The 27,023-nt window shown below is 41.3% G+C and overlaps 1 long non-coding RNA gene across 1 annotated transcript; it reads left to right on the top strand.

The window, feature by feature from the left end:
* Positions 1-1,370: 1,370 nt before the first annotated feature.
* LOC133505213 (uncharacterized) lies at positions 1,371-9,237 on the top strand. Its single transcript, XR_009796175.1, has 3 exons — positions 1,371-1,565; positions 7,941-8,252; positions 8,551-9,237. It is a non-coding gene; the product is annotated as an uncharacterized LOC133505213 (long non-coding RNA).
* Positions 9,238-27,023: the final 17,786 nt, after the last annotated feature.

Raw genomic sequence — 27,023 nt, 5'->3', positions numbered from 1 at the left:
AGATAAATAAGGACGCCAGTGTAAACAAGTTGTGTGTAAAACTACTTATACTCTCCAAGACAATGCTGCTGTAACTTTCATTGATAGAAGAATGTTTCTCTGCTTGCATCAAGCCCGAGTAATGTCATGTCCCCAAGAGCCATATGCCCTACCGTGATTGGTAGGTTTGTCAGCCCTGCACACAACATTGCAAAAGTGACATTAATATAAAATTGGAGGACCACACTTACATTTAACTTTCATCTTAATTTGGGGGTCAGAATATATTTGTGGCCCGCGGATTTGAGACTCCAGATTTAGACATTTGGGTTTCTGGTCAAAAGAAGAATATTAGACAAAACTTCCCAATCACAGATTTTATTTTAATGTTATTTACATTTTGATGGATTAAACAAGTTAGGACAATGCACCTTTTTTTGAAGCCACCCACTTTTCAAGTGGGCAAAAGTTTTGGAACATGTGACTGATTGGAGTTTCTATTTGTTCAAGTGATTGCTTAAACATTAGATAGATTTGTTTTTGGGTTTCACCTGTTAAGCAAACATGAATACCAGAAAGCTGTCTATGGGAAAAAGGAAACCTTTGGGCATTGCCAAAACAACAATAAAGAATGTCCTGACAAAGAGAGAAACTGCTGGTGTGGTGAGCAACAGACATTGAACAGATCGGCCAAGGGTTTCAATAGCACTTGATGACAGAAACATTGAGAGAACTGTGAAAAATGATCAAAAACAGTTAGTAACATCGGTACCAACCTCCACCAGCCGGGGTGGGGGTGGGATGGTCATCACAATCCACTGTTGGGAGAAAATTTTAAGTGAAGAATTATACAGGTCATACCCTGTGATGCAAACCACTAATCAGCTAAAATGAATCTGAAGGCAAGATTGCATTTTTGAAAGAATTGGAGAGATGAGCCAGGAAAGTTTTGCAACTAAGTTTTATGCACTGATGAGACCCAAAATAACCTCTACCTAAGTGAAGGAAAGGGCAAGGTATGGAGAAAGAAAGTGAAGTGTGTCTTCTGCTCATATTTAGTCATGACTGTGTAACTCCCTCATGCCCTCAGTTAAACATTGTATTGTAACCAGATTTTTGAAGCATGCCAACTCATCAGTTAACCTTAAGTGAACCTTGCTGGACTGTTTACTGGAGACCAGGACGTAGGAATGTGCCAGTTATTACCAGCTAGAACTGGTTTAGTCATTATCTTGCAGGTCTTTTGTGATGCTCTTTATTTTATAATGGGGCTCTCTTGTGATGTTCTTTGTGATGCTCTTTATTTTCCCTTCATACTTTTGTGATGCGGACCCTTCTGATAGTATGAGAATGCTGTAAGTCCTATGTATCTTCGCACTTGTAAGCTGCTACAGCCATTGACTGTAACTTATTTGTGCCCAGAAAATTCTGTCAGTAAAAGCTTCAAAGAAACTGTTAGTCTCCAGCCTGTATTTGGATAACCAACATCCTCACTACACAAAATGAAACAAACACACGGAAGAAATAGCGTCCTCCAACAAAAGTCTCGAGACATCACACAAGCTCATCTGTGAAACATAGTGGAGGTAATGTCATAGCTTTGGCTTGCGTCGCTGCTTCTCGAACAGGGTCAAAGGTCTTTATTGATGAGCTAACTATGATAGTAGCAACAGAATGGATTTTGAAGTCTATAGTTCCACTTTCTTTGGTAATTTGTAGAAAAATGCATCCAAACTAATCAGGAGAAGCTTCACCATAGAACAACACAATGAGCTAAACAAACTGACAACAAAACAAATGACTTCGTGAAAAAGTAGAACGTCTTAGTCCAGATAAGTCATTCACTGTACCATAATCCAATAGAACATGTATTTTACCTCCTGAAGAGGAGACTGAAGGGAGAAATCCCCCAAAACAAGCATGAATTGAACAAGGGGGTGCAGTTTATTGCAAGTAATAGTAGCGCCACTGAATATTAAATGTTCTTAACTTCAAGTTAATCTAATCATGTATGTTAAAAAAATTTTGCTCACTTGAAAAGTGTGTCGCTTCAAACAAAAGGTGCTCTGTCCTGAGTTTAACACATCTACATAAACACCATGAAATTCTGAACCTTTGTCTGATATTCATTTTTTGTCCTGAAAAACAAGTGTCTAAGGCTACAACAAAAAATGCTTGAATTAACCTTTCTGTTTCATTACTTTTGGAGGGGACTGTACTCAAGAGATATAGTATTTAAGGAGTTTCCCACTTTTACATTTAAGCAGGTGTTTAAAAAAAAATCCATCCACTCATTCACATTCAGAACGTATAACATTCAGATCAAGTTTCATTCATTCAGTTTTTGTGGGCACATACTATGCTCCATTTTTTATGATCAAGGAAAACTGGCTCCATCACTGTTTTTTTTTTTTTTTAATGTTATTACATTTTCTAATGGAAATTGTTTTTTTGAAATAATCATCAAACAAAAGCATGTCCAACAGAAGATTAAAGTGTTTTTTGTTGTGCAATATGACCAGCGTAAAGCGAAGAAGACTTTACCACTGGAACTTTTTTGTTTTCCTCATGAATAGGGGAGCTGGCTGTCCATCAAAAAACAATTAACGTGACCTCAACAGGTTTGAATTAAAAGCTATTGTAGCATCTGACTACAGACGACTTTGAAAAGTGTCATAAAATGCATTTCATGACATTACACTTGTCAGATAAGATTTGAAATTGTCTATTGAATTCAAGGACTTCTTCCTTTCAAGAAGTGAAAAATAGAATTGGATGGCACATTTGCATACATTTATGCAAATCTTAAATTTAACTCTTCCGAAAGCAACAATTATAATCAGGAGCTTTAACATTTCTGATTTACATACGCAGTACATGTATTTAGCTATAAAATATCTTTTAACCACACAATATCTGTTTCTGTAACTTAATTCAGTCGTACAGATGCTTCACTTAGGTTGGGAAATGGATGTAGGGTGGTCGGGTGCTTGCACACTGGGGAACACTGAAAATGGTATTGGGCAGATTACATTGCCTGTGATTGAGCAATTAGCTATCGTCTTCATCATTTGGTTGGGGCCATGCACCCAGCATCTGTCACTGTGCGACGCTCACAGACACACGCAGGCTCGCAGGAGCACACACACACACACACAAACACACACGCACACACAGGCCTTCTTCTTCTTTTCCTTTCGGCTTGTCCCGTTAGGGGTCGCCACAGCGTGTCATCTTTTGCCATCTTAGCCTATCTCCTGCATCTTCCTCTCTAACCCCAACTGCCCTCATGTCTTGCCTCACCACATCCATAAAGCTTCTCTTTGTTCTTCCTCTCACTCTTTTGCCTGGGAGCTCCATCCTCAGCATCCTTCTACCAATATACTCACTCTCTCACCTCTGAACATGTCCAAACCATCGAAGTCTGCTCTCTCTCACCCTGTCTCCAAAAGATCCAACTTTGGCTGTCCCTCTAATGAGCTCATTTCTAATCCTATCCAACTTGGTGACTCCGAGCGAGAACCTCAACATCTTCATTTCTGCCACCTCCATTTCTGCTTCCTGTTGTTTCTTCAGTGCCACTGTCTCTAATCCGTACATCATGGCCGGCCTCACCACTGTTTTGTAAACTTTGCCCTTTATCCTAGCAGAGACTCTTCTGTCACATAACACACCAGACACCTTTCGCCAGCTGTTCCAACCTGCTTGGACCCGTTTCTTCACTTCCTTACCACACTCACCATTTCTCTGGATTGTTGACCCTAAATATTTGAAGTCCTCCACCATCGGTATCTCTTCTCCCTGTAGCCTCACTCTTCCCCCTCCACCTTTCTCATCCACACACATATATTCTGTTTTACTTCGGCTAATCTTCATTCCTCTCCTTTCCAGTGCATGTCTCCATCTTTCTAATTGTTCCTCTGCATGCTCCCTGCATTCACTGCATATCACAACATCATCTGCGAACATCATGGTCCAAGGGGATTCCAGTCTAACCTCATCTGTCAGCCTATCCATTACCACTGCAAACAGGAAGGGGCTCAGAGCTGATCCCTGATGCAGTCCCACCTCCACCTTAAATTCCTCTGTCACACCTCACCATTGTTCTGCTGCCATCATACATGTCCTGTACTATTTTAACATCCTTCTCTGCCACACCAGACTTACGCATGCAGTACCACAGTTCCTCTCTTGGTCGTAGGCTTTCTCAAGATCCACAAAGACACAATGTAGCTCCTTATGACCTTCTCTGTACTTTTCCACTAGCATCCTCAAGCCAAATAATGCATCTGTGGTACTCTTTCTAGGCATGAAACCACTCTGTTGCTCGCAGATACTTCCCATAACTTCATTGTGTGGCTCATCAACTTTATTCCTCTATAGTTCCCACAGCTCTGAACATCCCCTTTGTTCTTAAAAATGGGAACTAGAACACTTTTCCTCCATTCTTCAGGCATATTTTCGTCCGCTAGTATTCTGTTGAATAAGTTGGTCACAGCCATCTCTCCAAGTTGCTTCCATACCTCTACCGGTATGTCATCAGGACCAACTGCCTTTCCATTTTTCATCCTTTGTATTGCCTTTCTGACTACCCCTTAGTAATCATTTCCACTTCCTGGTTCCTCACTCTTGCCGCTTGAACTCTTCCTTCTCTCTCATTTTCTTCATTCATCAACTTCTCAAAGTATTCTTTCCATCTATTTAGCACACTACTGGCACCAGTCAACACATTTCCATCTCTATCCTTAATCACCCTTACCTGCTGCACATCCTTCCCATCTCTATCCCTCTGTCTGGCCAACCTTTAGAGATCCTTTTCTCCTTCTTTCATGTCAAACCTGGTGTACATGTCTTCATATGCCTCTTGTTTAGCCTTTGCCACCTCTACCTTTGCCCTACGTCGCATCTCGATGTACTCATTTCGCCTCTCCTCAGTCCTCTCAGTATCCCACTTCTTCTTCGCTAATCTCTTTCCTTGTATGACTCCCTGTATTTTGGGGTTCCACCACCAAGTCTCCTTCTCCCCTTTCCTACCAGATGACACACCAAGTACTCTCCTGCCTGTCTCTCTGATCACCTTGGCTGGCGTCGTCCAGTCTTCCGGGAGCTTCGGTTGTCCATCGAGAGCCCGTCTCACCTCTTTCCGGAAGGCCGCACAACATTCTTCCTTTCTCAGCTTCCACCACATGGTTCTCTGCTCTACCTTTGTCTTCTTAATCTTCCTACCATCCTACACACCACCATCCTATGCTGGCGAGCTACACTCTCCTCTACCACTGCTTTACAGTCAGTAATCTCCTTCAGATTACATTGTCTGCACAAAATATAATCCACCTGCGTGCTTCTACCTCCGCTCTTGTAGGTCACTATATGTTCCTCCCTCTTCTGGAAATAAGTATTCACTACAGCCATCTCCATCGTTTTTGCAAAGTCCACCACCATCTGTCCCTCAAAGTTCCTTTTCTGGATGCCGTCCTTACCCATCACTTCTTCATCACCGCTGTTTCCTCCTCCAGCATGTCCATTGAATTCTGCACCAATCACAACTCTCTCGCTGTCTGGGATGCTCAGAACTACTTCATCAAGTTCCTTCCAGAATTTCTCTTTCAACTCTAGGTCACATCCTACCTGTGGGGCATAGCCGCTAACCACATTATACATAACACCCTCAATTTCAAATTTTAGTCTCATCACTCGATCTGATACTCTTTTCACCTCCAAGACATTATTAGCCAGCTCTTCCTTTAAAATAACCCCTACTCCATTTCTCTTCCCATCTACTCCGTGGTAGAATAATTTAAACCCTGCTCCCAAATTTCTAGCCTTACTACCTTTCCACCTGCTCTCTTGGATGCACAGAATATCAACCTTTCTCCTTATCATCATGTCAACCAACTCCTGAGCTTTTCCTGTCATAGTCCCAACATTCAAAGTCCCTACACTCAGTTGTAGGTTCTGTGCATTCCTCTTTTTCTTCTGATGATGGATCCGGTTTCCTCCTCTTCTTTGTCTTCGACCCACAGTAGCTGAATTTCCACCGACGCCCTGCAGGTTAGCAGTGCCGGGGGCGGGCGTTGTTAACTTGGGCCACGACCAATCCGGTATGGGATTCTTTCGATGAACGCTCATATTTGTTTGGCACAGTTTTTACGACGGATGCCCTTCCTGACGCAACCCTCTGCATTTATCCGGGCTTGGGACCGGCCTACATGCTATAATACTAATTTTTGACTCATTTTGGCTGGAAAGTATTCAATAATGTTTTTTTATTATTATTATTGTGATGTATTTGTGTTTTTTTGTTTAGTTTACAATTTGAATACAGTGTCCAGTTCGAGTTGGGCATCGTTTGAATTTGAATGATTCCTGTTCCCATTCCAGATCCTTATGTCGATTCTGTTTCCAAATCATTCTCAATTCCGGTTCTTTTAAGGGAATGGGTCAAAAAAGTATGCATGCTTTAAATAAAGGGAGTCCAATTCATGCACATCCATTTTCTTAATAGCCTGCACCATTGACTGAACTGAACATTTGACACAGCGTTCTTTGTAACCAGCATCAATATCCTGCTTATGAACTAAAAGGCGATGTCTGTGGCAGTAACCCAGTTGGCTTTTTCTATCCATCCATCCATCCATCCATCCATCCATCCATTTTCTTAGCCGCTTATCCTCACAAGGGTCGAGGGAGTGCTGGAGCCTATCCCAGCTGTGAATGGGCAGGAGGCAGGGTACACCCTGAACTGGTTGCCAGCCAATCGCAGGACACATTTTGAGAAAAACAGCCACACTCACATTCACAATCACACGTAGGGGCAATATAGGGTGTCCAATTAATGTTGCATGTTTTTGGGATGTGGGAGGAAACCCGAGTGTACGGCAAAAACCTACGCAGGCACGGGGAGATCATGCAAACTCCATACAGGGAGGGCCGGGATTGAACCTGAAACCGGAATGTTTTGTCACGAGAAATAGTTTATTGGTGCAGGTTTTACCTTGACTTCATATTTTAAGCTTGTAGCCTTTTATTCTGAAGAGTGTGCTCCGGAATGTAGCATTTTTTGCATGAAAAATAACTTCACACACACGCACACGTACACACACACACACGAACCAAAAAGTCCCGTTAGCACCTTCCAACTCCTGATGATTGCCTGCCAATATATCAGTGTGTTCCAGTCCTGTCATTGTGGTTTCTGACAGAGGAGCAAACAGAGAGGCTGTTAGCCACATTATTTTAATATTAATAATCTTGTTCCATGTTCTGCACTCTCTTATTTATCACTTCTCATTTTCTCTTTTGTGGCTTTGTATTCTTTCATCATCAACTCATTCTTAGGCGTCTAAATTTAGCAATCGAGCCTACTCAATATATACACCTGCTGAATGATGAAAACTAAAAGAATAAATACAATCAACTAATGTTGTATGTATACATCATTGTAACTTAACATTCAAGTTGGGCCTTTATTTAAAACAGGACTGATAACTCCTACAAGGGGATTTTAGCTCCTTCCCTCCACTGAGGCCCACTAAAAAAGGAATTTGATGAATTGGTCTCCACTGGCACTCACTTATTATCGCATAAAAGAGGTTTATTGCTAAGGTAGCAAAGGAAAAAAAATAGCGTCAAGAAGACAGACTTGTTCTCCATGTGACAAAGTAAAACTCCATCCATCCATGTGTGCCTGGGAAGTGGGCGGTGTGGTTAAAATATCCTGTGCATCAGTGTTCGTGTTTGTGTGCTCAAGTATGGAATTGCTCACATATATAACTTACAAGTTTATAATGGTTTATGGGTTAATGCCAACTTTCACATGTGGCTCTTGTTTGCTGAACTTTCTGTGTGTGTGTGTGTGTGTGTGTGTGTGTGTGTGTGTGTGTGTCTGTGTGTGTGTGTGTGTGTGTCTGTGTGTGTGTGTGTGTGCGTGTGTGCGTGCGTGTATGTGTGTGTGGTCACAGTCATCACTTGGAGGCCAATAAGAATGAATGATGGCTGCCCATCCCTCGCAGACAAGAGAGAGTTCACCGTTCAGTGCGGACTACCTAAAGAGATGGATGAACATCTGGAAGTCATTGGTCTACAAGTTAAGGAGCTGGACACAAGACACACATCCTTCCCCATACGCGCACACACACACAATCCCTGGTAATAGAGAATGATGAGTCATTTTCCCTCTTAAGTGGTCAAGCTGGCAGGCGCTTCCATTGCAGAGAACTAAAAGTGTGAGGAAATTAAAGTGCAATGAAGATGAAGATGATGATTATGGAATGGTAATAAAATGTTGATTATACTTTGTAAACGGTCTGGTGGAACATGAGATTGATGTTGATTAAAAATAGCACACACAGTGTCTTTTTATTAGTATAGGAAGGAAAAAAGATGATTCTCGATACCCAGCTTTGTCAAATATTATTAGCTATTAGTACTATAATACAGCTATACCTATAGCTTTAGATCATATTATGTGAGAGCTGTTGGTATCCAAGTAATAAATACATTTTCAGGAGAAAATTCTAGTTTTAACAAGCGTTTTAGTACCTCAGTTTGCCTATTTTGTCCTACTTTTAGATTCGGCAAGATGTCAAAAATAATTAAGCCCTAGAAAACATTGAGGACGACCAAGGACACACTGGAGAGACTGTCTTTCGGCTGGCTTGGGAACGCCTTGGGATCCCTCCGGAAGAGTTGGAAGAAGTGGCTGGGGAAAGGGAAGTCTGGGTATCCCTGCTGAAGCTACTTCCCCCCCGACCTGACCCGGAAAAGCGGTACATGATGGATGGATAGATAAAAAACATTGGTCACGTGTTGAGCAAAGTAGTTTGTGTGGTCAGTTTCCACAACATATTGAAACCCACACATTACATTCATCCCTAATACAGATAAGCCTGTCTAAATTCAACATGCAAACAGAACAGCTGCTGTATTCTCTGACACAAATCCAACCAAAATGTGAGACACAGAGTCAATTGAGCAATTAGTATACTTTACACATATTGTAGAATTTAGATGCTCTTTAACATTCATCCATTTTCCCCTGGCTCATAGAAGAGCTAACACTGTGACATTGAATATCCTTTAGCATCGATTGATTGATCCCACCCACACACTCGCCCACACACTAATTTATAAACAGACTTTGTGCAGGTGGGCAACAGCCATCTGGCTCTCAAAATGGTGTCTGTGACTTGTATGTATTTTACTGTGGTGAAAATGGGAGGAATCTTGAAGTATGCCTCTGTTTGAGCGGGACGAGTTTCAAATATTGTCAGGGGTTTGTTGTGCTTCAACAGAGGTAAGAATAAATGTTTTGGGTTTTTTTCCCTTAAATTGTGTCCAGTTAGCTATAAAAATGGTTGGATTTTATTCCTCCTTGATAACCCAATGACTCTAATGTATTTCCTGTAGAGTTGTGTTCTCACCTTCCATTCATTTTCTGAGCTGCTTATGCTCACAAGGGTCACGGAAGTGCTGGAGTCTATCCTAGCTGTCAATGGGTAGGAGGAGGATTACACCCTGAAGTGCATACCAGCCAATCGCAGGATACCAGGAGACATAGAACAGTCACACTTACAGTCACACCTAAGGGCAATTTAGACTCTCCAATTAGTTTATTTTTTTGGAATGCGGGTGGAAATCAGAGTGCCCGGAGAAAAGCCATGCAGATACGGGGAGAACATGCAAACTCCAGACAAGCGGGGCTGGGGTTTGAATGCCCAGTCATCAGAACTGTGAGTTTCAACGCTCATGGACAGACACGACAGCAGAGTAGGGTGATGTCATGCCCATCTGCTGCAACAATAAGCAGTCAGAAGTACTTTATGCCAACCATATGGGACCTGATTAGTACACTTTTGCTGGCTAGGTACCACAAATATCACCTTATATTGTCTCTTGCTTTAGCGAATGGAAAACCGTCAATAGCGTGTCGAGAGAAAAAAGATTCCTGTAAAACTTATTTTTGGCTCCAAAAAGAACATATGGCTTTGAAACATTTAGAAAATCTGATGAGTGCCTTTTGTCTGTGAACAAGCAGAGAGAAACTAGTGATTATTAAATTGTAATGAGGCTCAGGGTCAAGAAAAACAGTAGAGGAAGAAAGTCTATTGTGAAGGATAATACAGTACTACTAATAATAGAAATCTCTCATACGTAACAGATGAGAAACACGGCGACAGAGTGAATCTGAAAGGACTTTAACCTGACACTTCTCACTGTATTAGCAATGCATAAAACGTAGGATTAGTCGAGCACAAATCCTATTCCCCTGCCTGTCAACTAAAATAGACATATAAATGAGCCCATATCAACCCAATTCAGTTCTGCATTGACCCCAATTAGTAGGAAGTGACCCAGTGGCACAGTAAATCAAAGCAATGAGAGACGGCGTAGAAAAGAATTAAAGAATATAAAGTGTGTCTGATTAGGCCTGGAGATTTTTTTTAAAACTCCAGATGCTGCCGAACCCCCTTGGTGGAAACAATTGTTAAAGGAGAGATCAAGACCAGACAAGTCCATCTTATTTATTTATTTTTTTGTGTAATATCACTTTCCATTCTTCCTGTGTCTATACTGTTATTATGGTCTTCTAACATGAATAACATTAATAATAATAATAATAATGATGATGATGATGATTATTATTAGTAGTACTAGTAGTAGCAGTAGTAGTAGTAGTAGTAGTAGTAGTAGTAGTATCATTATTATTATTATTTTCATGGTGGCATGGTGGATCAGCTGTAAAGCATTGGCCTCACAGTTCTGAGGTCCAGGGTTTGATCCTGGCCCGACCTGTGTGGAGTTTGCATCTTCTCCCCGTGCCTGCACGGGTTTTCTCCGGTCACTCCGGTTTCCTCCCACATCCGAAGATGGATGGATGGATGGATATTATTATCCTCTGAATGCTGGATCATTATTATAAAATAATTGTAAGTATTTTAAGTATTACAATAGTGTTATAACTACCACTAATAAGTGTGTTTCTCTCCCATCCAACGAGTTTTCTCTTTTTTGGAGCCCCGGCATTTTTTATGCTTTTAATCATTTTAAAAGCAGCTCTCATCCCCTCTGAAAGCAAACATTCCTCAACACTTTCCACCCTGTCGAGCACCATTCCTCCTCTCCACAACCTCCCCACTTCCTCGTGTCCTTCTTTCTCTCCTCATGCTATCTTGTGTCACAACGTCAAAGGTGGGAAAGAATGAGGCTATTCATTCAAATCATAGAGAAGCCACTTCAGTTCTATACAAACACTCTCGCTTTTAGAAGGACGAGGTTGGGAGGAAGACAGAGAGCATGGGAACAGATTGCCACATGAAAAGTGCTAGAGAAGCCCAAATTTGGGGGGTGGCAAATCTTATCAGACATAATTCCAAAGCATAGTTTGTCAACAATTAATTAATTTTGGATTCTCTCTCAAATCCTAAATTGCAGTCTATATCTCCATGACAATACATGACTTGCCACCCCTGTGGTAATATCACCTTTGTCTCCCATGAGAGCTATGTAACACTATCTGCCTCAGCTACCCTCCCATCTACAGCAGACAGCTTGGCCTTCTGAAATTCGAGGCTCTCTTTCTGCTCTGTTGCCATTCCTCTCCATTGGGAACCGAAACTAAATATGACAGCTATACCTTGGAGACAAAGGAGAATGTCAAACTCCTTCAACCTAGATGAAGAAGCTATTCAACCATCTGCACTTCATAGACATGAAAATGGCAAAATCATTTACTTGTTTTAAGGCTATAACCCACCATCAAGTACACTACGTGTGCTCAAAACAATTGACTGCCATTGTGATGTCTGTTTGACCAAGCAAACATCCTTCTATATACACACCCGTGTGTCTGCATGTTTATCGTTGATTAGAACACACACACTGCCATTTGGATGTCCTCCAGGTAACCTGATTGTTATTTTGCCAAGTGCAGTCATCAGGTGGCAATGCTAAGCAGATCAGAGATGCCACAGAGGTCATTGGGAGGATATCCCAGAAACACCCTGGAGAGGTGTAGGGGGATAAGCAGATGGATGGTTGGTAGTGACGTGCCAATTACACGACTAATATCAAGAAAGCACCATTGGGGTCATCGCGTAACATGATATTAACATGTCGTGTGCCAGGCAAACCAGAGTACTCTGACCCACTAAAGCTATTAGTGCAGCATGCAGTATACAGTGCACGTCTGCTGTAAGTTAGCAATGTAACAACATGCAGTGTAGCTGGGGCTTAGAGGGAATGATAGCTGAAAGAAATTATGATGTATCCATTCATCTTCTTTGCCGCTTATCCTCACGAGGGTCGCGGGGAGTGCTGGAGCCTATCCCGGCTGTCAACGGGCAGGACACCCTGAACTCGTTGCCAGCCAATCACAGGGCCTATAGAGACAAACAGCCACACTCACAATCACACCTACAGGCAATTTAGAGTGTCCAATTAACGTTGCATGTTTTTGGGATGTGGGAGGAAACCGGAGTGCCCAGAGGAAAACCACACAGGCGGGGCCGGGATCAAACCCAAGTCCTCAGAACTGTGAGGCCAACGCTTTACCAACTGATCCACCGTTCCACCTCATTATGATGTATTATATGCAAAATATGATTAGAGTGACCAATGTGAGGGAGACAGGTGTCATGCTTTTGGCCTCTTGTGATGATTGGGTGATCAGCAAGCTCTCATCAAAAATAAAAGAAATAGAACAATAAAAAGTTATTTCAGATATTCTTAATGAGCACTTAAACTTGTTCCAAGTAAATGGCTTTTGGAGATTTAAGGATGAAATCCTGTCATCTTTCACTGAGGCCTTGTGTTGGATTTGAATTACGGCGGCCAATCAAGATCCATTGTTTATTGTTGCTAAGGACATGCTGAAAAATATCACAATCGATCATCAGTATGGATGTTAAAAAAAATAAAATGTATGGAATTTGCAGAAGATGACGAACGTCCTTTATTTGGCAGCAAGTTTTGCTCAAGGGCACAAGAGAGCCATTTAGGAAGTGATTCATTGTCTCTCCGGTAACCAGAGTCATCTACTCACTCGTTTTTGTATCTACATACAGTTTTGCCCCATCCCACTCCAGGCCAGATTTGTATGGATGAGCCTGTTCCCCGATCACCATATGAACGTTTGAATTGATTTGCAATTCTGTGTGTAAAAGTGTTTTGTTTTGGTGTTCAACTTCTCACTGGACTCCATTACGTTTTTGAGAGCCGTGAGTCGAGTAATAGCAACTGTACTGTATATCAAATTAGAGCCCGTTCTGGGACCTGATAAGAGCTCTGGGTCTCTGTTGTATTGTACTGTATTGCATTGTGATTCATCCAAAATACCTTTTGTTCTTTACATGAGCTGGCTTATGCTCACTGCAGGGAGGTTTTAATCTGTTTGTCCACTCAAAGCAACATCTCTGGCAGTTGCTTCTTTTGGCCCATTTGTTTGAGGGATATTTTGTTCAGTACTTACTTTCCAAAAGCAAACTTTTGTTTCAACTTGCATCAAGTATGTTTCTCTTGGTGTTTAGCACGTCTGCCTCACAGCAAGAAAATCCTGGTCTTCAATGTCTACTTTGAATTTTTGAGTGTGCTTGCATGTCTACCAGCTATTAATAATAGGTATTACTCCAAGATATATAGCAAGTAGGTAACTTAAAACAAAATTTAAAAAAAAAGGAGACTAGAATTTAGAATCTATCTACACATCTACAGCACATAGGGGTAGGCCTTTGCAGAGCCTTTCACAAAAATTTGTGTTTTTGTTTTAATCTTTAGGTCTCTTGATGCTCCAAAATAATGCAAACATTTTAGCATTTACCTTCTACTGCACTAACTGGTTTTCAGAATTTTTGAAAATATTGCAAGACATTGACTAAAACTACCCATCCATCCATTGACAAGCCACTTATCCATACAACGGTCGCAGGAGTGCTGGAGCCTATCCTAGCTGACTTCGGGCAAAATGCAGACTACATCTTGGTCGTCAGTCAGTTGCAGGGCACATATCGACACCATCACTGAACGGGAATTGATCCCCCACTGCCTGTGCCAAAGTTTGGCTGTGTACCCCAACACCATCAGTGACACTTGACCCAAGTACTTCAGGCTAAATTTGGGGATATCTGTGACTCAAACCACAATAACTGGAGGATGACTACTGCTCCCTTAAGGCAAAGACTTAATTAAAAAAAAAAACATTTTCCATACAATCAGATCTCACTCACTTCCTCTGTTAAATTTACTCGTATGAAGAATGTGATGTTTAACTCAACTAATATGGGGAAATTGAGTAGTATACAAAGTCAATGTGGAGCTACAAAGAAAAAAATTATTTTGTATAGAGGATGTGTTAGATAGATGTGTTAAAAGTCAATTTTACAGCATATTTCCTCACTGTCATTCTCATCGCTGGAAAAATAATCAAATGGTGGTGGTTAAAAGCAAACAATAACTGAATCTGCCTAAAAGAAGAGGTGGCAATTTAAGACTTCATTGCACTCCAATGATAGACGATAATGTGAATGTAAATTAAGGTCAAGTCTACTATCCTGGCCTGTCAGACATGTGCTGGTGAGTTTCCCGCCTCCTTTTTATTCACTATTTACGCAGGTGAAAGGGATCTCTTCATTGCTGACAGAAGGTTTTCACCCAACCTATTCATCATGTTTTTTGATTCGGTGCATGTGCATGTGTTTACTGTAAGGAGTTGAAGGAGAGAAGAAAGAAGAGAAATGATGGACTCGAACATCACAAGCCTCGATGGCTGTAGAGCAGATGGAGATGAGACAGTGAGATAAGACTAACAGAATCCTGAACAATTTGTAACACTTCAAATAATGTCGAGCTTGAGTAGTGGTCTCAAAGCTGTAGCCCGTGGGTGATTTGCAGCCCGTGAGACAACATTTTGTGGCCTCCACCTAAATATGACCATCGAGTTTTATATGAATGGCACTTTTATCGTGTGGTGTGCGGAGCTGACCAACCTAAAAATTAGGGTGGGTTCTATGGCTCTCCGGGGCGTGACATCGACCAGGCTTGATGCAAGCAGCAGAGAAATGTTTTTTTTTTAATGAGTGAAAGTTACAGCAGCGTTATCATGGAGATTTTTATAAATAGTTTTGCACAAAACTTGTTTACTCCAGCATCCCTTTTTATCTTGTTTGTGTTAAAAAAAATAAAGAATATATTTGAGATGGGTTTTTTTCATTCCATTTTCCATTTTATCCCCAACTATTACATACTATTGTCATAGATGTAGCCATTGCACATGTTGACAAAGGCTGCAGACTTTTGAAAAGCAATAAAAATCTTCAATCAAAACAGGTTGCTTAGATCTACTGAGGGTAGCTCAGCCCCCCTAAGTATCAGGGGCCCGGCTTTTCAGTGCACCACCTACAAAGCGTTGTGGCTTCAGTTTTCAAACATAATTGAAGGTGGCATGTCTCCTTATAAGAATATTCTCACCCTGAATGAAAAAAAGCACCACCAACAACCCATAGCTATGTTTTTCACTAGCAAAAAAAAACCTGCACCAAGCACGCTAAAGCAGTTGCTTTTAATATTTTTTTTACCACAGATTTATCGTTCAAATTTAATGTATTATTTCTGAAAACTAGAAAACTTTTCTTTTTTTGTAGGAAAATGCTTATGCCCGGGACTGGATAAAGTGGAAGAAAACGTTTATATATTTATTTCTCAAATGTTTTGGCATCAAACAGGTTTTTGTCCTTGATTTCAATCTAGAATAGAGTGGTGTACTTTTTTAAATCTGAAGGTTGGAACTTTGAGTGCCAAGACAAATGTGACAAATGTTAATGTCTGTGTGGCACATAGTGTTTGGAGTGGAATGGCTAAGACATTAATAATGTAAAGTTATAAACATTATTATTTTTGGCACACCCAATACACAACACACACAACATTTTTTTTAAATACTTCAACCCTCAAATTCAACTTTTGTTTGACTCTGGACATGTATAACATATTTGCTTCATTTAAGTGTGTTCGTTCTAATAGTAACAGCAATTCACCAGCTTGTCTGAGACCTGTTGTCTCAACATATGAGACAGATATTCAAGGAGGAATACCACCTGAAAAGACCAGATAATATCGATGGATTTCGGCAATTAAACATGATGGATGGTTCCCAACCAAAATATTAAAATTATAAATATTGTTCTTCTCAATCTCAAATTACCAAGAAGTATTTATAATGCCAAGTTGGCCCATTTGAGAACAATGCATAAAAAAAATAAACCGTCTGTCGCAGCAGAGAGGTTGACGTGTGGCCGCAATTGCTTCCGTGTATGTTCCATGGAGACGACTCTGTCCTCTTTTTTTTTTAATTATAGTTCATGAATGAGCGTTTGTGTAAAACCTGGGGTCATTTTTGTAAATATTGGTATTTGTATTGAATACTAGCTGAAAAGATCAATGGATTTCGGCCAAGGTTAACATGTAGCCAAATACGTTTCCGAGTTCACGAGCTGTCAACCCGTCGTCTTTTTTTTTTCAATCATAGTTAATGAATGTGAGTTTGTGTAAAACCAGGCGTCATTTATTTAAATATTGGTATTTGTATTGAATACCAGCTGAAAAGATCAATGGATTTCGGCAAAGGTTAACCTGTGGCCGAATACGCTTCTGTATGTAACAAGCCATCAACCCGTTGAGAACAGATCCAGCAACGAAGTATATGTATGCGTCCAGCCTGTTATACGCTTTCAAACTCTTCTGTGTAAATCTTGACGACTTACTCACCAGATACATGTGTATATCCAGTTGTCCAAAACAAGCGGAAGCAAATTAACAGTCCAATTTCTGATCAGCGAAAACATTGACTTCTGCAATAAATATGGGTCCTCTGTGCCAAGTGTCTCTAATTTTTACACGTACCTTCGTTTAATATCACATTTTAAATGTTTAACAGTATCGGACAAAACTCTGGGCGTCGTGCTATGAGACATATTTCTGTTTCGTCTCAATGGACTTAGCATTGAACAATGCTTTGTTTGTCCGACCATATGACCAGTCACGTGAGTTCAATGACGAAGGTGCATGAGCTCTATAGCGTGTGAGAGCTGTTAGCTGATGCTATTTATGTGCTGTGAGCTAAATGTGTATTCTGTGCTGTTTACAGGTAAGATACATGGGAGAGGGGGGGTATTGTTGCGTTTGAGATGCATTGCTGGTTAACCTGTATAGCATTCCTAATATTATTGACATGTTAGTATTGACATGTTAATTGAACATGATATAGCCCGCACTAAAAAAAAAAAGCCATGGAACAGGAAAAGACTGTGCAACTTCCTTTTGCTTCGAGCGAAAGATCTGGAGGAGTGTTTGATTGAATTTTATGTTTAATCCAACTCTATTATTTTTTATGTTTAACTTTTCATATGTGATTTCTCTATGTTCTTGAACACCAGAATTAGAATTAGAGTAGACTCACTTATTTGAAATATTGTTTCAAAGAGTTTTGTTTAGTACATTTGTTAGAGTCCTGTTGTTATGCTATTTATGTGCTGTGAGCCAAATGTTTATTCCTTGTTGTTTACAGAAATAAAGTAAACACAACTTCAATATGCTGGGTGACTCCATTCTTGAACATGTAGCACGTGAAAAAAGTTTAGAAAGCGTGTGGTTAGGGATTTAAGAGTCTTAAAACATACTGTAATTCCCGGTCTATAAGCCGCAACCTTTGCCAAACGCATTCAAACCTACGGCTTATGCAATGATGCAGCTAATTTATGCATTTTTTTCTAACGGCTGCCAAGGTCGCTTGAGTAGAAAAGGTAAGGTTGAGACAGGTGGAATATATGTTTCGAAGAAGATGCAATTTTAATGTAACTTTGCGCTTTGTGCATGAATAAAATTGGCATGAACAGACCCTCATTATGGAAAATGCAAGAAGAAATACAGACGCACCTTTCAAGTTAAAAGCAATCGAGCTGTGGGATCGTGGGATCAATTCCCGCTCAGGGATGGTGTCGATATCTGCCCTGCAACTGACTGCCGACCAGTTCAGGGTGTGATCTGAAGCTAGCTGGGATAGGCTCCCACTCTCCCGTGAACCTTGCGAGGATTAGCGCCTTGTAAAATGGATTGATGGATGGATGGATGGATGTATTGTGGAACAGTGGAACAGTTATAGGGTGTTGGCTTCACTGTTCTGAGGATCGGGGTTCAAATCCAAGCACAACCCCCCCCCCCCTGTGTTGGGTTCGCATGTCCTCCCTATACCTGCATTCGGTTTTCTCTGGGTCCGCCAGTTTCCTCTCATATCCCAAAAACATGCATTAACTGGAGACTCTAAATTGCCCCGAGGTGTAATTGTGAGTGTGACTGTTGTCTGTCTCCATGTGCCCTGTGATTGGTTGGCAAACAGTTCAGGGTGCATCCCCCTCTCCTGCCTGATGATAGCTGGGATTAGCACCAGCACTCCCGCAACCCTCATGAGGATGAGCAGCGAAGAAAATGGATGGATGGATGGAATTGTCATTATATAACTGTACAATGAAATAGTAGAACTTCTTTTTATCAGTGCATACATAAAAGGAAGGTAAAAATAAATGAAAAAATGAGTAAAAATAAATAGTTTGGTAAAACAGAATGCATAAAATGTTTTGCATAAGATTTTGAAACCAGCATGCATTTACAGTAAGCAGAAAAATGAGAGTTCAGGATTGTGATGGCTCTCAGAAAAAAAAAAACTGTTCCTCAGTCTTTTGGTCCTTGCTTTTGCACATCTGTACAAAGCTTTCCAGATGGCAGGAGCTCAAACAGTTGAGAACCAGGGTGTGTAGTGTCTTCAATAAGGTTCTAAACTATCCTGAGGCACTGAAAGGAGTAAATGTCTGCCACGGAGGGGGAGGGCAGCCAACAATCTTTTGTGCTGCTTTTATTGTCCTCTGAAGACTTGCTTTGTCTGCCTCAGTGCAGCTCTGTGCCAGATTGCGACACAGTACATCAGCAGGCTCTCGATGGATGAGCGGTAAAAGGGGAGCTGCAATTTTGCATCCTGGTTGTTCATCCTCAGGACTCTCAGGAATTAGAGACACTGTTGAACCTTTTTGATGATCGCTGGGATGTTGTCTGCCCAGGAGAGGTATTCAGAGATCAGAACTCCTGGGAACCTGAATGCACAGAATCTCTCCACACACACGCTCTTATTGAAGAGTGGAGCAGGTCCAGTTCTGTTCCTTCTAAAGTCCATAACAATCTCTTTTTTTTTTTTCCTGTTCAGTGCCAGAACCAGGTTGTGAGCTTCTGGAACTCCTCTACGTAGGCTGCCACATCTCCCTTCAAGATCTGCCGGACCACTAATGTGTCATCAACAACCTTGTCGGGGATGTTGCTGTGATAGACTGACCTGCAGTCAAAGATGTAGAGACAGTATAGGAGGGAGCTCAGCGCGCAGCCCTGTAGTGAACTGGGTGAAAGGTGGGAGCCGAATCTCACAGTCTATGGTATGTTGGTCAAAAAGTCTTTGATCCAAGAGCATGTCAGAGGAGGAATGCCCAGGATGTCTAATTTAGTCATCAGAATATCCAATATGATTGTCTTGAAGGCTGGGCTGTAATCTACAAATAGCATCCTAGTGTAGCTCTGCAGTTGTTCCAAGTGGCTTAACACAGCATACAGAGCTATGGCGATGGCCTCCTCCCTTGATCAATTTGTCTGTTATGTGAACTGGCAGGAGTCAAAGATGGGGAGACAGTCTTTTATGTGCATGAGTACCAGCCTCTCAAAACACTTCATGATGGTCGGTGCGAGGGCAACACGGTGGTAGTCGTTAAGGCTGGTGAAAGGTTTTTTTGTTGAGAATGGAAATTAGTGTTGAAGATTTCAAGCAAGTGGAGATGAGCACTTGGGCTATTGAGAGGTTGAATATCGTGCAGAAGATGCTGGACAGCTGGTGGACACATGCTCGGAGGAACTTGCCTGGTACTCCGTCTGGGCCAGCAGCCTTCCTGGGATTCACAGCCAGGAGCACACACCTCATATTGTGCTCTTGTAGAGAGTGGAGAGTTCCAAAAGACTGGTGGGGAGAGTGCTAGAGCAGCTGAGTTTGCTGGGGTGATTCAAACCAACCAAAGAAGCTGTTGAGCTCCTCTGCCAAAGACTCACATTTGTCTCCTGGTCTCAAATCAAAGCCTCTGAAGTTTGTGAAGCTCTGCTGACCCTTCCACACCTCTCATGGTCTGTTGCTGGCAAGATGGGACTCCATCTTCCTGTTTGACTCCTTTTTGGTGTTTTTTGGTACCTTTTTTCAGTTCAGCTTGAGAGATGCTGTAAAGAGCTCGATCACATGACTTGAAGGCAGTGTTGCAGGCCCTGAGGAGTGAGTGGACCTGACTGGTTATCCAGGGTTTCTGGTTTGGAAACACCCAGATGCTTTTCTTCACACACAGTTTCCATACAGAACTTGATGCAGTCTAATACAGCCCCTGTGTATCTGTCCAGGTCCTCGTGTTCAAATAGGTCCCAATCTGTGTGTTGGAAGCAGTCCTGAAGTTTACTGAGTGTAGACTGTGGCCAGGTAATTACAGTCTTTGTTGTGGGGCTGGATCTGCATCTGAGGGGGGTGTATGAAGGAATAAGCAGCAAGGAGATATGGTCTGACTCACCAATGTGTCTGTAGTCATGCTTAATGTTGGTGTACATGTGGTCTAAAATGTTTTCACCTCTTGTTGACGTTCAGCAATAGAGAGAGTGTAGCTTTACCGTTAGCATGAGTTGGAATGCAAACAGCCGTGATGATGGCTACAATGAACTCCCTTGGGGCGTAAAAGGGCTGGCATTTAACAGAAATGTATTTCGTGTCGGGTGAACAGTGTCTCTCAATAACCACACTTTTGTTTCACCAGTCATTGCACAAGTACACCCCACCTCTGCTTTTGCTGGAGTTTTCAGTCCAATCTCAGCGGTGCAAGTTGTGGCCTGAAAGCTGCACACTAGAATCGGGAATGATTGAGTGGATCCAGGTCTCTGTTATAAGGAGGATGCAGCAGTCATGAACACACTGATTCTCCGCAAGTTGTAATTCCAGATCATGCATTTTGTTGGCGACGGATCTGGAGTTGGTGAGGCACAGGCTTGGAAGAGGTGGTTTGTGTGGGTTGTTCTTTAGCCTGAGCAGGGGACTGGAGCAACTGCCCCCACTTCTGTTTCCTCTCTTTCTTCCGCCTGTGTCGCTTCAGTGGCCCAGTAACAATCCACAGCGAGTCCGGCGATCTTGCTAGCTCGTCTGGAAAGTCGCTTGAGGCTATTGCTATGCGTCGGTATCCAAGGTCCAAACATTCCTGGAGGGTGTAGCAGTATAGTGCCAAAGCATACATGAGCAAAATGCCCCAAAAAAAACAAAGACAAAATCAAAAGACACACTGATAGGGAGAGCCATAAGATGCCATTTGCAAACATGTCTTGTTCTAGCGTATGCATTCATTCATTGTTGTTTTTTGTTTATTGTCATTTATTTTTGAAATAGAAAACCAACCAAGCCTAACCACGGCAAGCCGAGATAGGGATTTGCAGTCGAAAAGCAGCATCGGTGTTTGGTATTAAAATATTGTTAATAAATTGACAAAGGGATGCTTTCCAACAACTTGATATATATGGCGTGGGATAAGTGAGAGCAATTATTTGGTTCTGATCTTTAAACCAACAGATGAAAACCTCTGTAGTTGGAGCTCACTCCTTGTTCCTGTCCTAAATATCTCCCTCCCGCCATCATTCTCTCTGCTGTATTCTTTCTCTGTCTCGCTCTGACAGATTTATTAAGAGGCAAAATGAGCCCCAGTTACCTCTCTTCTTCCCGTTTCTGTCTTTTTTATCGACTGACAGGAACGTCCTTCTTTCCTTCTCTCTCATGCTCTCTCCTTGTCTCCTGGCAGACAGCTTTTCATTGATTCTACACTATTATACGTACATGCAGTAATGTATTCAAATGTTTGGACACACCTTCTCATTGATTAAAAGAAAAAGAAATTGTAACCCAAAATATTCACTGAAACTGTATATGCATGCATGATAATAATATTATTAATAATAATAATTGTATACACATTATTGCTCCATTGCTAAGGAATAAATCTGGATGGTCTATAAAATCAGTTACACTTGAAAATTAATGACATTTAAAGTGACGTACTCTGGCTCAAATAGTATATTAAATGATACATGAAATTTACCACAATTACTGCCCTGCAATTGATTACCGACCATTCCAGGATCTGCTCTGCTTCGCTCCCAAATTTAACCTGGATAGGCTCCAACACACCCACGACACTAATCTTAACTCTAGACTCAAAATTCATATCCAAACATTCTGGTGGGTGGCAGCTGGTAATGGAATACTGTCCATCTATCCATCCATTTTCCACACCACTAGGATCGTGGGAGTGCTGGAGGTGATCCCAGCTATCTTCAGGCGAGAGGCGCGGTACACCCTGAACTGGTCACCAGCCAATCGCAGGGCAAAACAAACGAGCATTCGCCCTCACATTCACACCTATGGGCAATTCTGAGTCTTTAATCAACCGAGCATGCATGTTTTTGGGATGTGAGGGGAAACAAAGTACCGAGAGAAAACCCACCCAGGCATGGGGAGAACATGTAAATTCCCCACAGGTAGGGCCAGGGTTTAAACCCTGGTCCTTAGAACCGTGAGGCAGATGTGCTAATGAGTCGTCTACTGTGCTGCCTGCATTCAGGCATATTATTATTATACGTAGTAACTTGTTTGGTGGGATAGGCTCCGGCACACCCGCAACCCTTGTAAGGATAAGCGGCTTGCATACCTGTCAACTCGTACGGTTTAGCCGTAGTTCATATGGATTTTGTTCTGAATCTTACGTATACGATCGTATATCACAAATCATGCGGATTCAGCATTTAAAGGTGGTGAAGAAAGTTACACATGAATACAATTCTGAACACAGTAATGCCACTAAATAGACTTTGATAATTAGACATTAATTTCAGATATTATCATTATGGAGATCTACAATAAAAATCTTTGTGTTTTTTCCCTCCATTATTTTGACATATAATTTGCTTCAGTATGTTATAAGGATTATTTGCTCTCTATAAAGATTTTTTTTTTTTTGGTACTTTATACAGGTTGGCGCTCCAAGAAGTTGACAGGTATGGGCTTGGAAAATGGACGATGGACTATTCAAATAGCTGAAACAATGGGAATTGCATCTTTTCAAAAATTATGAAGGACAAGTTACTGAAACAAAGGGATGAAGAGAGAGACAACATAGAGACAAAGTTTCCTTTCTCTCTCTGGCAGCTGTGGTGAGATCTGGCCAGTCACCTATCAAAGCCTGTAAAATGGTTTGATCTCTAATCCCCTCATTGAGATACAGACAACAGACTCCCTGCTAATGTTCCCAGACAGCACTCTCTCGCTCTCTCTCTCTCTCTCTCACACACACTCACTCACTCACACACTCACTCAGTAACCCAGAAAGAAGACACACACTGCGATGATAGACATTCGCAGAGGCGTTACGTACAAAAGGAATGTTTCATTTCACCAAACACATTCAGCAGTGTTTTGGGAATACCGTGCAGGTTCCTTTCTAGCTCTGTTTCCCTCACATAAACACACATGCATATAGTAACAGATGCTCACACATACACACTGAATTATAAGATCACAGAACCCCAGCACATTCCAGCTTTGTAACTGCCTTTAAGCCTCTCTTAATTATAGTATTCTATAGAAGAGTGCATTACAAAGATAGACAGAATTTTGTGAATGCATATACGACAGATATCGTCTCATACCCTAAATAACACGACAGTAAAACAAGAGTCTCCTGTGGTATGAGAAACGTAAAAATTTTGAAGGAATCAGGTAACATTCGACAAAAACATGAAGCAAAATCTGACATGACAATGACAAGTGATGAAAAAGAAGGGCAGGGCTGGACGATTAGTATATCCACCCATCCATCCATTTTTTGCGCCACTTATCATCACAAGGTTCGCAGGAGTGCTGGGGATCTACAATGTTTTAAATGTACAACATGATATTCTCTTTGTTGTATGTTTAGTTCAACATAAATCAGATGGGAGTGTCAATAAACAGCTTTCAGCCTCTTTTTCTAAAGAATTGTCAAACTTCTGCTTGTTATGAATAACTTTACTGACTTTATGGACTTTACAGTGCTTGTATCTCCAATTTTTACAAGAAAATCAAAACAAAAAATGCCATGGTCCGGCCGGTCCAGCCCTGGTTTTGGGGGTGCCCGCGCGTTCGCGCTGATTGGGAGCCACACACCTGCTCCTCATGCTGGCTGATTGGCCCCGGTGTATATAGGACCATGGGGACGACTGGTCGTCGCAACTCATGCCCCGTTCCTGCACTCCCGTATCTCTGATCGACAACCCGTGTGTACCGACCACCGCCCGTTCTCTGACCGACCCCGTAACTCCCTTGATACTCCTGCCTGCTTTGATCATTCTCCCATGTACTGACTCCTACCTGCCCACTGACTTACTCTCTACGCCCGACTTCCCGACTACCGCTGCTGCACCTGACTGCCTGCCTGATCCCCAACCTTGGAATAATAAACATTTTTCCCAAATTACACCTGCGTGTCCCGACTCCTGCATTTGGGTCCTACCTCCGTTCCGATGGGTCTTGACAAAAAATCATCCAAATGAAAGATGGCTCGTATGTTGAAAAACTCATAAGCCGGGTCACTTGTATCTCAAGGTGCCAATGAACTAATTCAACACAAAAAGCTAATGAGTGAGCACTATGCGTCTGTATGTATGTGCGTGTGTGTGTGTGTGTGTGTGTGTGTGTGTGTTGTGTGTGTGTGCGAGTGCAAGTGTGTGTGTGGTGTGTGTGTGTGTTGTGTGTGTGTGTGTTGTGTGTGTGTGTGTGTGTGTGTGTGTGTGTGTGTGTGTGTGTGTGACTTTGGAGGGGGTTTGGGGATGATGACGAGTTCAGTGACCTAAGCTCTTTGTTTATACTGGCAACTGCCCATGCTCATTCAGATTTTGTTCAATATATATTGCGAGCTGCATTTTTCTAGGATGTGTCCAACTTGAAATTGTCCTGTATAATTTGGCTCAGGTCCAACTGGGCCATATGGTTGTCCTTGGGCTGGTTCTGTAGAACCAGACGTAATCCAGAACTGCTGCACTCTTAAAAAAGATCCAGGAATATTTAACTGATCCATAATTCATGTGACTAAGACTGAGCTAGCCGGTGTTAGGCAACGGAAGGAGCTGTTAAGATTTGCTGGGGGCAGGCTATGACGAAGGGGACTTCTTGGTCTGGTAACACCTCCAAGGCAGAATGAGGGCTCTTTCTCCTTGACAGCAGCATTGTTAGTTGTCTAATTGCGCTCATGCCAGATTTCATTTTCTAACAAAACATACAATATGTTCTGTTCGACCTAATGAGATGACACACACATGGATATTTTACTGAATATTTCTCCAAGCAATGGCTCAAGCTGTCAATAACAGCTGACATTCTACATGTGTATTTTGTAATTGCAAATTAGCAGTGTTAAGAGAACTTTTACTTTTTTTGGGGAGCTGGAGAACCCAAGGGAAATGCAGCCACACAAACGTCTTTGCTTCAACAGCCCTAACCACAGTGCCATGAGCAAAATCTCTGTTTTTTCTAACATGCAAATAAAATCTGAATAAAGCATCAAAATCTAGATCTCAAGCCAAATACACACTGTAAAAGAAAATTGCCGTTGATTTGACGTCACCTTGTTTTCTTCCGTATTATGGGTAATGTGGCAGAAACCCAAGTTTGAGAAAGTTTCACCTTAGTTGATATAGGATAGAATATGATTCTTGCTGAAGTCAGGCCGATGAAAAGAGCATTAAATGATAGATAAGTATGACTGATGAATTTAGGAAACAAATTTGGGAAAGATTCCTAAATGTTAAATATGCATAACTTTTTTCTTTTTTTTTTTCTCTTAACATTTGAGGATGCTTGTTTTGTTAAAATCGATTACTGTCATTTTTTTATTTTTCAGAAGGATGATCATGTGCTATATCGGTAAATTAATTTATGATTAATATCCACCATCAGATACTTTTATTGATTACATTGTCACGGCTCAAAGACCTTTAGAATTTTTGAAAATTCGAATAAAATACGAACAATAGTATGTGTGATACATCACAGTAAATTAAAAAAGAAATAAATTATTAATGCTGTAAGCGTGTTCTGCTTTTTCCTTGTCTTGTGTCACTTTTTGTGTCTGTGACTTTTGTTTAAAAAAAAAAAAAAGACCAATCACAGAGAGCGGGCTGTTTAAAAAGAACATCTGCCTTGACTCGAGTTTAAAAGTGGAAGGATTGACATGATTGATATATATTATATATTTAAGATTGGATACGACTGACTTGAATTACATGACTTGTCAAGCCATTCTAATTAGATATGATTTTTTTAATGGTATTTTAAACATAGTGTGTGTTCTGTTTTTTCAAAGAAAAGTATTTTTTGTCATTCACGCAAAGCTGACAGACCATTTCATCCTATGCTGAAAGCTGTGCCCACTGAAACAAGTTGAAGGTACAGTTTTATGGAAAGAATTTGGAAAATCCTAAAATATGGATACAAGAATGTTTTTGAAAATATTGTCAAAAATACACATCACTCATACCTATTCATGTTTAATTGGGAAAAATATCATATATATGTTTCAGTTTTTACAAGTCTCTTGTGAATACCATTTTCCTAGGTACTACTGCAGATATATTGTCTGCTGCAAGTCACATGTAATTGTTTTCAAATTGAACTCCTAATGGAAACTCCTGGCAGTATGGTTGTAATATCACAGCAAGTATGCAAGAAAACATTCCATGCATCCATCCATTCATCCATCCATCCATTTTCTGTGCTGTTTATCCTCACTAGGATCGCTGGCATGCAGGGAGCCTATCTCACCTATTTTTGGACGAGAGGTTGAGCACACCCTAAACTGGTTGCCAGCCAATCACAGATCACATGGAATTTGTATTGTATTTGTATTGAATTTATACTTGTA

Source organism: Syngnathoides biaculeatus, chromosome 8, assembly GCF_019802595.1.
Source record: "Syngnathoides biaculeatus isolate LvHL_M chromosome 8, ASM1980259v1, whole genome shotgun sequence".
NCBI lineage: Eukaryota > Metazoa > Chordata > Actinopteri > Syngnathiformes > Syngnathidae > Syngnathoides > Syngnathoides biaculeatus.
Note: the sequence above shows the minus strand (reverse complement) of the source record. Positions and strands in the feature narration are given on the sequence as shown.